The following is a 14,232-nucleotide window of genomic DNA, read 5'->3' as shown; positions in this document are numbered from 1 at the left end:
GCACTCAGTCTACCAGGGGCTTGGGTATAAGCACAGTGACATTAGGCGAGAGTTAAAACCTCTGTTGTCAAGCGGAGAGGTGAGTGATGAAACAATTTTGCGCCACATAATGAGAATCACTAGTGAGGAAAGTGAGAGGCAAAAGAGAATAGGCTCGTCCCGTCGACAGAACACAACTAACGCACATAGTGCTCAGTCTGAGCTCAACACCATCCAGGAATGTAGTAAGCAAGACCGACCAGTTGACATAACTAAGACTGACCCGATTAAAGAACTCACAGCTAAAGTTAATGAGCTCGCTGGGCTGGTGGAGGCAATGAGACAACAGACTCTAGCACGAGCCTCAGACCTAGCGAACCCATACTCACAAAACAGGTCAAGAAACAGAAAAGACAAAACCTTTGGGTGTCCAAACTGTGTTGAACAGAACCGTCCAGATTGTTGCCATTGCTTCATCTGTGGGGAAGAGGGTCACAGGGCGGTTGGCTGCTTAAAAAAATCTAAGAACCAGGGAAACGTGAACCGGTCTCTGCAGCGGGGCGCCCAGTGACCGAGTCCAAAAGAGAGCCCCACAGTGAGCGCTTAAGGGAGGTGAGGACCCAACCTAGCCTTAACAGTAGCAAACCCAGTCTCCCCTCACCAGTCACATCAGGAGTTAACCGGCAGCAGGGTGAGGCACTCGCTACGTCTGGTGTTATGACACCCCACACTAAACGTGGGGCAGTTGCTAAGCTAATCGGTAAGAAAGCTCTCATACAGTGTAATTTGAATGGCTTAGCAGTGAAAGCACTACTTGACACAGGTGCTCAAGTTAGCATCATAAGTCGAGATTGGAAAGACAGATACTTGCCTGACTTAGTCATGCGACCTCTGTCAGAGATCATCGAGGAAATTGATGAGTTGAAAGTGTGCGCAGTCAATGGGGAAACCATACCATTTGATGGCTGGGTACCCATCATGATCAACTTACCGGGGGGTGAAGACCCCAGCCTCTCCGTCAGTACTCCGGTCCTCGTCAGTACTTTGCCAATGGACAAACCATTGATCGGTTTCAATGTCTTGGAACAGATCATTGAGGGGCAACCAGAGCGGTTGATACCTACTCTTGTTACCTTGCTGTGCAATGCCATCTGTCTTCCCCCTGAGAAAGCTGAGGTGGTCGTAAGCTTCATCCAGACAGCAGAGCCAAACATGAAGCAAGGGCGCTTGAGAACAGGTGAAAGGGATGTGATTATCCCTGCTGGACAGGTCACCTGGGTAAAGTGCCGGGTTCCATCATTCATGAATCCACCTGATTGTTTGGTGCTGTTTGAGGCTGATGAGGGTAATCAGGCCCTAGAGCAGTTGGATGTTTGGACGGGGTTAGTTGAAATACAGAATCCAGCTAAGCCGTACGTCGCCATTGCACTGAGTAACGACACCAAACATGATATCACCTTGACGAGGAAGACTGCCCTGGGCACCCTACAGCCGGTTGAACGTATTGTGGAGGCCGAGGCCCCAAACGAGTCCCAACCTACCGTAACAGTTCGCGAGGTAACGGTGGAGCCAGCTGAACCTCTCCCAACGTCATGGCATCCGCCAGTGAACCTTGAACATTTGGAGGAGGAACAAAAAGAGATTGTGGAGAGAATGTTGTTCGACGAGTGCAGGGCTTTTGCGAGGGATGGGAATGATATTGGTTGTAATCCTGATCTGAAAATGGTGATAAACCTAAAGGATGACATACCAGTGCAGAGAGCATATACTTCCATACCTAAGCCGCTGCTACGGGAGGTTAAAGAGTACGTGCAAGACCTCCTGGTGAAGGGATGGATAGTAAGATCCAAGTCCTCTTATGCTGCTCCCATCGTGTGTGTACGGAAGAAAGACGGTTCACTCCGTCTTTGCATAGACTACCGTCTATTGAACCAGAAAACTGTTCCGGACCGACACCCACTACCTCGGATACGCGACCTGCTTGACACCTTAGGGGGATACTCCTGGTTCAGCATCCTTGATCAAGGCAAGGCTTACCACCAGGGGTTTGTGGATGAAGGCTCCCGCCATCTCACCGCCTTCACCACACCCTGGGGCCTATACGAATGGGTGAGAATCCCGTTTGGGCTCACTAATGCACCCGCCGCCTTCCAGAGAAGTATGGAAGAGATCTTAGGTTCGCTGAGGGATGACTGTTGCGTACCATACCTTGACGACATCCTCTGTTACTCACAGTCTTTTGAAGCCCATGTCGAGGTGGTCCGCAAAGTTCTTCAGGTCCTACAGGTCCACGGTGTGAAGCTGCGGCCTGAGAAGTGTGAGCTTTTTAAAGCAGAAGTTCGTTACGTGGGGCGCTTAGTTAGCGCTGAGGGCGTCAGGATTGACCCAAAGGATCTGGAGGCTGTCTTGGCCCTGAAGACCAAGTCACCGCAGACGGTGGGTGATCTGAGGCGGGTCCTGGGCTTCCTTAGCTACTATCGCTCTTTCATACAGAACTTTTCGAGGATAGCTCAGCCACTGTACGAGCTACTCCAGAGCAAGTCTTCAGAACGGCCCACTCGTAGCCATCAGAGTAAAACCAAAGGGCCTCAAATGCCATCAAGGGCGCCCATAGACTGGACTCCTGAGCATCAGAGGGTACTGGAACAACTGGTCGACATGCTAGTCCATCCTCCAGTGCTAGCATATCCAGACTTTGACCAACCCTTTGTTTTGCACACTGATGCATCCGAGCAGGGACTGGGCGCTGTACTCTACCAACAGCAGGGCGGGAAGTTGCGTGCCATTGGCTATGGGTCACGAACCCTGTCGCCTGCTGAACGGAACTACCACCTGCACAGTGGCAAGTTGGAGTTCCTGGCTCTTAAATGGGCGGTGTGTGAAAAGTTCAGAGATTATCTGTTCTATGCACCACACTTCACCATTTACACAGACAATAACCCGCTTACGTATATCATGAGCACAGCTAAGCTGAACGCAGTTGGTCATCGATGGGTTGGGGAATTGTCTGATTTCCGATTTAGCATCAAATACAGGCCAGGAAAAACAAACATAGATGCCGACACGCTGTCCCGCGTTCCTCTGGATGTGAACAACCTTGCGTCAGTGTGCACCGAAGAGTTGTCACATGAGGTGGTGAGAGCGGCTTGGGAGGGAGCAAGAGTAGCCCAGCAGAAAGAAGTTGCGTGGGCGGCTGTCCTTTTAGCTTCCTCCCAGGATGTCATGCTGCAGCCAGGCGCGGCTCTCCAGGAAGTCAAACCTGATGACCTGATGCAGGCACAAAGGGATGACCCCACGATGAAGGAGGTCATCAGACTTAAAGAGTCTAATGTCAGACTCAGTGAGAGTATCAGGAGGTCGTTAGAAGGATCTGCTTGTAAACTCCTCCGCGAGTGGGACCGATTACACCTCGAAAGTGGAATCTTGTACAGACGAACACCCGAACGGAAACAACTAGTCCTACCTCTCCTGTACCAGCCTATGGTCTTGAAACATCTTCATGACCAGATGGGTCATGTCGGTACTGAGAGGGTCCTTCATCTCGCACGAGAGAGGTTCTATTGGCCTCACATGAAGAGGTGCATAGAAGAAGAAGAAGAAAGTGTACTTTATTGGTCCCCGTGGGGAAAATCGCTCTCTGCATTTAACCCATTCACTCAGTGAAGCAGTGGGCAGCCATTGGGCGCCCGGGGAGCAGTGTGTAGGGACGGTACCTTGCTCAGGGGTACCTCAGGGTAGCTGTTCAGGGGAATCGAACCCCCGACCTTCCGATCATGGGGCCACCACTCTACCTACTGAGCTATCCCTGCCCAGGGACTACGTCACTAAGAAATGCTGTTGCATTAAACAAAAGAAACCCACAGTTCATGTGCGTGCACCCATGGGCAACCTGAAGTCCAACTCACCACTTGAACTTGTCTGTATAGACTACCTACATCTTGAGAAAAGCAAAGGCGGGTATGAATACATTTTGGTGGTGGTCGACCACTTTACACGGTTCGCCCAGGCCTACCCGACCAAGAACAAATCCGGGCGGACTGCAGCCGAGCGGATCTACAATGATTTTATACCTCGCTTCGGGTTCCCCAACAAACTCCATCACGATCAGGGGCGAGAGTTCGAAAATGAGCTCTGAACTCTTGGGCAGCTCTCAGGGGTTGGTCATTCTCGGACATCCCCATACCACCCCCAGGGTAATCCTGCAGAACGATTCAACCGCACCTTGCTGCAGATGTTGCGTACCCTGACAGACAAAGAAAAGGAAACATGGAAAGATCATCTCCCACAGGTTGTACACGCATATAACTGTACTCGTCATGAGTCCACTGGTTATTCCCCACATTTCTTGCTTTTTGGCTGTCACCCCCGCCTTCCGGTCGATCTGCTGTTCGGCCTGGTTGAGGAAACTGAACCAGTGTCGCACGGGGGGTATGCTGAAAAGTGGCGTAAGAGAATGACAGAGGCCTATCAGGTTGCCACCAAAAATAGCCTTTCGGCTAGTGCTAAGGGGAAGTCGTACTATGATCAGAAGGTGAGGGGAGTGGTACTGAAACCAGGGGACAGAGTGTTGGTGAGGAACTTAGGCGAGCGGGGTGGACCTGGCAAATTACGCTCCTACTGGGAGAACAGGATATATGTGGTCAAGGAACAGGCTTCGGATAACCCAGTGTATGTCGTCCATCCAGAGGGTAATGACCAGGGAAGGACTCGGACCCTGCACCGGAACTTGCTCCTCTTGGTCAATGATTTGCCAGTAGAGTTCCCACCACAACCAACTAAACTAACCTTAAGATCGACTCACAAACAGACCAATGCTCGAGTGAGGGGTAAAGACAGGGAAGGACGGATAGAAAATGCTGAGACCTCTGATTCAGATGATGACCCGGGTAGTGGCTACTGGCTGAGGGTACCACCAATCCAGGCTGAGTTCAGAACAACCGTCCCTTCCGGGAAACAGGCTGTCAGCCAGGACAGATTGGAACCGGGTAGGCAGACGCAGGCTCAGTTTGAAGGAGGATCTGTTCTGAGCCCGAGAGATCTTGAAGAGCCAGGACGAAGGACACCTGTGATAGATGCCGAGGACATTGTTGAGAATCTGTCAGAGGTGGCTGGAGCCCACGAAGGAGGTCCATTAGGAAGAGGGGGTCCCATGGCACCTGAGAATGGAGATGAAGTTGAGACTCACCAGTGTGACCGCGAGGGGAGTAACAGTTCGGCAGCCCTTAGCTTGCCTCAGTCAGAAGTGGAACCTGAGTTACCTCGACATGAGTGCTGTGATGAGCAGGTAGGAGACTCTCAGTCTAGCTCACCTGCCCCACTGAGGCGATCCACCCGACAGAGGCGTCCAGGCCAAATGCTCACCTATTCATCTCTAGGTCATCCAACATACCAGTCACGGCCCACTGTAAACATGGTAGATACTTACCTCGTGCCTTCGGCCACCCTGTGGCCCCCACAACCAAGCCTATCTTCATTCCAAGGCCCACCGGTCGTCCAGGTCCCATATATCTCTCTTCTCTACCCCATATGTAGTTATTAGGAAGAAGCCCTAAACTATGGTGGTTGCTTAATCCTAGAGAACCAAACATTCCTAAGTGCTTGAAGTTTTAATTTAAGGGTTTGATTATTCACTGTCCGAGATTTGACGAGAATACAGAGATTGGGAGTGTAAATTTGTTTCAAGTGTCAGGAGCCACTTTTGTTGTAGGGGAGTGTGTGGCACCCCTGTGAGGGAATGACCACATTAATGTTATTTTGTGTAAAACACTCATGTAACGGGACATTTTTCATTGCTATATGTATTTATCTTCAGTTCTTTAAGAGGATAGAAAATCCATGTAATAGGGATTCATTTTATGTTAGAAAGCACTTTGGTGCTTGCTCCGGGGTTTGGGGGTGCAGTAAGTGGAGCCCACCTTCTGCTGCTTCCTCAGACACGTTCTGGAGGAAAGCAGAGACGCATCGTGTCTTCCTTACTCCGCTCTTCACCTGCTTTTACAGGTCGGTAAATGGTGCTCGCACCGAAAATGTTGTTTATTGTTACCATGGTTACCCACGTTAACGTGAATGAGAGAGTTAAGGCGGTCCGCCCGAGTTAATTACATGTAAACGCGGGAGAAAACCAGAGGAGTGTCCCGTGCGACCGCACCGCGAGCCCGCTCGTTAGGTGGAGCGCTCGTGAAGCAGAGTCAGTGCGCTCCTATGCTCGGTGCAAACGTGTTGTAATGCTCCAATCGAATCAGTTCTGTGAGATGTGAATGTTAATAGTTATGTTGAAAGTGACTGAGTAGATTAGCTAGTGTAACACAAGCACTCTGAGCAACTCTGTGTAGCTAACAGAGGCATTCACGGGTTAATTAAACAAGCTGTGTTTCATGATGCACTAAATAGTGATTTTGCCAGTAAATTACTGGAGGGAACAAATGTAATGTATTTACCAATGCTGTTATTGAATATAACTGTTTAGCCAGTAAGACACTGCAGAAGACAATGTGATGTGTTTATTGATATGATAAAAGAATGTAGTTGTTATGGAAAGAAGTGTGAACTTAAGAAACTGAACCAGTTAAAAAGAGTATATTTCACTGATGTTGTGAAATAAGTAAATGTAATTGATGTGAATGAGGAACCAGCTGAACAGTATATTGAAAGCTCATGTTTAGTGTTTTATAGCATTTATTTGTGTGAAATAAATCAGACTCAGACACGTTCTGGAGGAAAGCAGAGACGCATCGTGTCTTCCTTACTCCGCTCTTCACCTGCTTTTACAGGTAACATATTGTCATCGTGGTCTTCATCCTTGGGACCCGTAACATTTACAACACTGAGGCCAAGTTACTTCATAGTAGACCAACATCCACAGGACTGTCACCAAGTGCAACCTTGCTCTGTCATTACATACTCAGTGAATGAAGACCCGTTTTTGGCACAAGACCACAGCTTTCTGGGCTTTTCGCTTCACAAACATTTTTACAGGCGTAACAGGCTGCGACCGAGCACGCCGCAACAGACCTGTCACCTCAAGGCCACCCCGCAGGGCCACACGAGACAGCTAAATATATCGCCTCCCAGGAAGCACCAGAGAAACTCTTGGTTCTGACCGGCTATCGTTCGGCTTAATTAACAAACACAGGTCAGAGCCAAAGCAAATTAGAGGCCAGGGCATGCTTTGTAGGCACTACCACACTGAAACCACAATACAAACCAGCTCCTCATATCGTATCAATCATCGATGCCCTTTTGTACACCCAGCTACCTCACTTCATATTTGCTCCCTGTTTACCCTTCTACTTTGTGCTTCTACCTATCCAGACCAGTTAGAAACCCTCTTCTACATCTTCGTCCTTCTATTTTCTTTTTAATCACACATGCACAACTCATTCATGTGGCAATGGTTTAGGTCGGCCGACACCCAGTGGCAAATGTGCCTGACCCCCTTTCTGCCCCCTCGAGCCTCCCTCCCCAACACCCTCTGGAAAAGCCACATCTATCGCTGGAGCTTTGTGGGCCCTGACTGGGAGCCTGAGCCCATTAAAGCCACGCTGAACTGTGTGTGTCTGCATCTCCGAAGTGAAGGGATTACAGCTTACAAAATGTTGTTCTGGGCCTCTCTGGGACGAGTAATGAGCGTGGCAGTCTCCTGTGCTGTATTAAACACTTCAGAAGCTCTGTTATCCTGTTTAACCAGCCTCACTGAGCAATTTATGGAAGTTTCTAACAAGCATCAGAGATTTAATGAAAGTTATAAGCATCCGTGTTATTTAGCAGATAATTAAAGAAAATTAAACGAGAATGTCACTGCAGTGGAATTCTGTTATTTATATCGTTTATAAGTGCGAGTGAAACATGATGAAAAGAACTTAAATTTAAGCGCAATTCATCAATAAATTTATTGCATCCTCACGTTAGGAAATAGCGATGCCGTTTCACTTCCTTTTTTCTCTCTCTCTTCTACGGTAGCAGAACATAGGGTTTTGTTGGTGCAAAGGCTCCTGTTAAATTGTTTCACTGGCACAGAAAAGCAGCGCCCTTTGACTCTGTGCAGAAGACATCATCCGCTTACAAGCTCTCGCTATTAAACCCATGCGTGTCGTAATAAGCCCCGCTTTGTTTCTAATACATCCGAGTGAAAACATTTATTGGACTAATTACAATGGTCTCGCGTTGGATTTTCTTCCTGTGTTACACATGCTTTGGCACAGTTCCCAGCATTGTATTGAAATGTCTCACTACTCATGAATGTGGTATTAACTGCCAGGCAGGCAGCAGAAAGGAAAGAGGGAAAAGCACCTTGGAGGGAAACAAGGAGTAGGGGACTACATTTTTTGACCAAGACATCCTCTCTGATGGCGTTTCTTAAGACTCGCAAAGTCCATTTGCTTTATGATGGATTATGTTGCAGTCGAGGATGTATGAAATTACATTTACATGGGAAAGTTGATGAGACGTGGTTAGAGTCAGAAAAACAATGATAAAGTGGCAAACATGGTAAAGTTAAAATGGACCAATCTGTCAGCTGAGGCTCCAGTATCTTTGTTTAGCCAAAATTCTGTTAGGACTCTAAGGTCGAAGTTCTTTCCAGCATTTTTGCTGCGAAAACATGAGCCAGTTTTTGTGGCCTACTAGAAGGGAGTAGTGTTCCATCCTTGCAGGAGTCCACTCTGCAGGTGGGGGAGAGTTATAGGAGAGGTGGAGAATAAACTTAACCTGGTTGTCTACTGTCTTGTGCAGTCTGGGAGATGATTGAATGTTAGGGTGGGTACAGTTTCCTCTGTGGTGGGGTCGGGTGGGCTGTTCTGGGTCCTGTGGGGCTGGTCGGTCGTGCTGCCATAGGCCCCCAGTCTGGATGAGCCTGGGCTCCCTTGCCTTGGTGGGTGCCGAAGGACAGGGGTGCCTACTGGGGTCAGCGGGGGAGCTGGCCCCAGGGAGGGGCATCTTGCTCCTTCCTTCTTTTCCTCCCCATCCCCGGCTGCCTCCCTCTTCCCGCTCAACACACCCACCCACACAAGTAGGACCTTGGGGTGCGGGTGTGTCACCAGGGTGCAGGGGAGGCTTCCCCCCCCCCCCCCTCTGTCCCCTTCTGGCCACCTGTGCCTCAATTTTATTCCACAACTTAGACATCCACATTACTCACACTCTCATAACACATACATGTAGGGCCTTGAGGGTGGGCACGTTAACGGCGTCCAGTGTATTCAACCCCACCTCTGGCGTCGGTGCCCACCTCTCAATTTTAAATCCATGTAGACATTGAGGGTTCTCGGGAGGGGCCGTGCTAACACCTGCTGCTCTCTGGCAGCAGCACCATGCTGTCCCATGTTTTAAATGCACCTTAGAACAACACGCAGCAACACTACACAATAGCAAGAGGAGGGAGGTTTGGGGTCTTCACACACCCCTGTTCTCTGCTTGCCATCAGGGCGGGGGGCTGGAAGGAGGTGTTGGCCGTCCGATTGGGATCTGGGATGCGGGGCCTCCCTGCTGCTGCGGAGCCTGGGGCGGTCTGCTTGCCTCCACCCCGGGGGAAACGGTAACATCCCCTGGGTCTAGGTGCCGTTTCCCCCTCCAGGGGCGAGGGTACCTGGACCCGGGGTATAGAGTTTGTTTGGGGAGTGTGATTGTGTGTACAGTGTCCATGTATATCTATCCCTACATGGGGTGAGTGCTGAGTATTTGTATATGTGTGCATGAGGGTGGGAATGCATGTTTGTGTCTGTGTCTATATGTCAGGTCGGGTCTTGCACTCCACCTCTCTGGGAACTCCCAGGCCCTCCCTGCTTGCTAAACAACAACGTTCAATATTTAGTATTTACTGCTGTTTACACTTAGCTAGATTAATGTGATTTTGTTATGTTTAGTATGTTGCTCTGGGTTTTTTTTTGCTTGTTTTCTCTTCTTTTTCTCTCAACAGGTGATCCAGGAGATTTTTTTTTCTTCTTTCTCTTTTTAAGTGCCCTTTCTCACTGTCCCTCTTCCGTTCTGTTTTTCTTTTCCTTCATCTTTCTTTCTACCTTTCCTATCCCCCAGTCATGTCTGTCCCGTCTGTAACAACTGAAAATAAAATAAAATAAATAATAACAACAAAGGTCGATCAAATGGACCAATACGGCAAGGCCGTGATGATCCATTTGGCAAAGTAAATCCATTGGGTATCCTTGTTGGTCTTCAGACAACAATTTTGACGACTAAAGAACCAAATGGGACAGGCAAAAAAAAAGAAGGGAAAAATGACATTATAATCACTTTTTTCATAAGCAGTATTATAAGACTAGAAATGGAACACTGTTCCACCAAAGATTAGCAGAATTGCACAATCGTGCGATAGTGGCAGGATGATGTAAAACTGGAAAAAACAAAACAAAACAAACAAGCAAACAAAAATCCCTGTTGATTTAAACCCTGTGGGAGTATTACCCTCAAGAGGGACAAAAGGACCCCCTAATGATCCTCTACCTAAGCACATGAGCCAAGGTGTGAAAATGGGTCTAGGTCACAATCAGCCACCTTGGCTCATGTGATTAGGTAGAGGATCATTAGGGGGTCATTTTGTCCCTCTTTGGGGGATACTCCCACAGGGTTTAAATCTGGGACTCTCCACCATTTGACCCTAGAAATGAAGAAGCTTCTTGGATAAGAGGTGAAACGTCTTCAAGCAACTTTAACCCTCTCGAGGCAGGCGTTGCCGATTTGCAACAGTTAAAAACTAACAACCTGATTACCCCACATACATATTTTATGATTTTTTTTTTACTCAGAAGTACCACTGCAGGACTTGGTTGTGCATTAACAACAAAAAGTTTAATTTGAGAGTGAGAGGGTTAAGAAGTCCAGACGCTTTTCTAAGCTCCTTAGACTACCATGAGCTGGATGACTGAGAACCTTCACAGACGGATGGATGGAAGCCATTTTTAAACAGTTTCCTGTTTTCAGACTCAAACATGATTGTGCAATTGATTGACAAGCAGTTCTGTGGCCAGCCGAGGCGGATCCCCTGATTACTCCATAACAAATTAAGCAGATAAACGAGCTGTGATTGATTCCAAGTGTTGAGCTTTCATTTAATATCTTTTCTCTGGAGCTTTCAATATGAAGTCCAAAGAGATGTCAGTACTAGCGAACGAAGCCATTGTTAGGTTTATTTGGGCTTTGCAGACTATCAGACAAGCAGCAAAAACTGTGGCCAAATCAATAATCTGGTGCATCCTTAACAATGCAACGACCAGGTCAACAACACCAAAAGGCTTGAAAGACCACATAAGACAAATACAGCAGATTACTGGTCAAGAAAAACCCTTTCACAACATCTGTCTAAGTCAAGGACAGTCTGAAAGATATAGTCTAGGTTAGACTTAAACAATATAATTATTGTAAATACAGAGAGTTTACTGAGCAAGAATTGTGTCACTACCCAAATACCATTGCACCAACACTAAATTGGCTGTGTGAATAGGTGTCTCGGAGTGTTGGCCATTTGATGGGCTGGTGACCTGATTTCACCTCATACCCCACGCCAGCTGCACCACTGAATTACACAAACAATTAAGAATTAAGTTAAATAGAAATTTCTGTCTCAAGGTGATTTTTGTGATTTATCTGTAGGTAATATGCAAAGGTGGTGAAAATTCTGTTCCATTTTAGTGCCTGTAAAGCCCCCTTTTCCTAAGCAAAAGATATTACCTTTCTCTGGAGCAGGACTTTCCATTGACTGTATAGTGACAAAACCATACAATCCGGTCACCATACTGTGGAGTTTAGCTCTTTTTGTCACAGGTAAACACGCAGTTACTGAAAATAAATGTCATGGTTGATGTAGTGGAATAGGAAATATAGCCAAAAGTCAAAAGCATCAGTGTCATTCGGGAAGCATGCAGGTTCTGCCAGTGATGACGCAGCATGAACTTAACAGACCAGCTGTTTGTTTGAAACAAACAGGCAGAACTCAAAACTGCTCTGAAAATAAAGACGTTCAGGGTTGCAGCTGCAGTGGCTGCCATCCTAACATTTGTCTACAATTAGAAGGGTTCTGCTTTTCCATTTCTTGGAGTGAGATTACATTACATTACAAAGTTTTTTTTACAATGCTAAAAGGAAAATTATGTTTCGGCTGTGGTAGCCCATTAGCAGTCCGCTGGCAGCTTCAGACCGTCCATCTACCTGCAGAGAGTATCTGTTGTCAAATGGGGGCAGTGTCAAAAATAAGTGCTTGCGTTGTTGTAAATTAGCCAGCCATGGAGAACAACTAATTTATAACATACAAAGAACTGAAGTGAAACCGAGTGTGCACTGCAGCTACTGTCTGTACTTTTCATGTCGTATTCTTGGTCTTTGCCGCTGTCACTCCTTTCCTTGTTCCAGCTCGATTGTTAACCAATTAGCATTTGGCTAATGCACCACATCATACACGTTGTGCAGGAGTCTCTGTAGGCAAAACTACAACTGCAGTACCATAAATACAAAATATTGGGTATATGCAAAATTGTTTGATGGACACATGAGGGGGAACCAGTGAAACCTTCAAAGGTACATACAAGTAGCTTGGAGAAAGCACGAGAGCTGAAATAGTTCATGGTGTTTCTGTTAATCTGAGATTATTTAATATTGCATCTGAACGATATGAACCTCCAGTGAAAAACTGGAGCAATAAAAAAATAGAAAACTGTAGTAGGTCAGCTTGATGAGGAATTTTTGCATCAGTGTAGAGCAGCTATGCAACACCTGATCTAGTGCTGGCTTGCTCTTTGCTGAGTTGTAACAGATGCATATTTTTACTTCACATGCAGAACCCATCATACAGAAATTATTTAATTTAAAAGTTGTGGTTTGATTTGATTTAGTTACAGACTGTTCAGCCAAGAAAATCAAGAAATTCTCATTTCCCATAACCATTCACTGCAATTTCCAAGCCCCCTCCTGGAGGCAGTTACATGCTGCCAACAATGAGGCTGCCAACAATGAGGCAACAGTGACCCAGCTGAATGTAAATAATGTATCAGCAGACTCTACCATACGTCAGGAGAAGAAATCTCACTACTTCATTCTGTGTGTAAATTTTAAGAAGACATTTTTTTTTTTGTCAATTTGCTATTTTTAATCATGTTTCTGGTGGATTTGGTAATCACCCACATGTAGGCTACAAACAAGCGTTTGAATATCTGTTATTTATGTCCTTTTGCTACTTTCCATAATCCCATACTTCTAAATACATAATATGGTTTCAATCTTTTATAGTTCATGTAACATATTCCGCTATAGTTTCGTTGTTATATCACTGATAACCAGTGTTGGGTAAGTTACTTTAAAATAGTAACTTAGTTACATTACTAGTTACTTCTCTCAAAAGTAACTCAGTTACTTCAAGTTACTCGTTACTTTCAAAGTAACTAGTTACTAGGGAAAGTAACTTTGGTTTTACTCAGAATTCTCTTGTTAATGTGTTTCTTCCATAACGTTGCCAGTCTTCTAGCTTGCTTACTTGCCACAGTGCACTGTGCCACCTACCAATAGAAAGGAAAAGATAATGTGCATATTTCCACGAGAGAAATCCCACACCTGGACCGTCGTTGACTGTTGCCATGATTCTAGCCTACGTCACAGAGTCATGTGCGCCTTTTACATCCAACACAAAAACTGCAGTCATGGTGCTTTCGATTGTACTCAGAACTCTGAAATTCTGCCTTCTGAATAGGAAGATGTAGGCAACACCAGACTGCAGATGAGCTGCATACAGGGCTGGACTGGGACAGAAAATTGGCCCGGGTATTTTGACTAGAGACTGGCCCACCATTATAGGAAAAGTCTTAAAGCCTTTGAATGAAAACACTGTTGTGACAGTGATGTACACTGTTTTGATGGTATATATGCATCAATCTATCAATCGTTTGTTGTAAGATTCAGATAATTATTTTTTAAAAGCTAGACATTTTAAATGATAATAAGAAAGAAAAGTATTTCCTTGTGCCCACCTCTCCCTGTTAATGCCCTACATGCCCCCCTGGCAACACTTTGCTAGATCCGCCCCTGCACAGTTACCAGCTGTCAGCTACCTAAAAAAGGATCCTGGGGTTATTTGTCTCTCAGAAACAGTTCATAACTTCCCTTCAACTCATTCATGTTAACTAAAAGGTAAACCTGTTTCTCCATCACAGCTCTGATGATCCAGTAAGGACATCTCCTGGTTTCATCTTCATGTTTCCCTCTCACCAGATAACCAAACCGACATCATGACCAGCAGCTTTTTTGAACTGTGGCTCCAGC

The sequence above is a fragment of the Aulonocara sp. 'chitande type north' Nkhata Bay genome, linkage group LG11 (genome assembly GCF_057382095.1).
Source record: "Aulonocara sp. 'chitande type north' Nkhata Bay isolate Kocher_YH1m ecotype deep benthic linkage group LG11, A_spYH_male_GT1.1, whole genome shotgun sequence".
Taxonomy (NCBI): domain Eukaryota; kingdom Metazoa; phylum Chordata; class Actinopteri; order Cichliformes; family Cichlidae; genus Aulonocara; species Aulonocara sp. 'chitande type north' Nkhata Bay.
The sequence above is the reverse complement of the archived record's forward strand: the minus strand, read 5'-3'. Positions refer to the sequence as shown.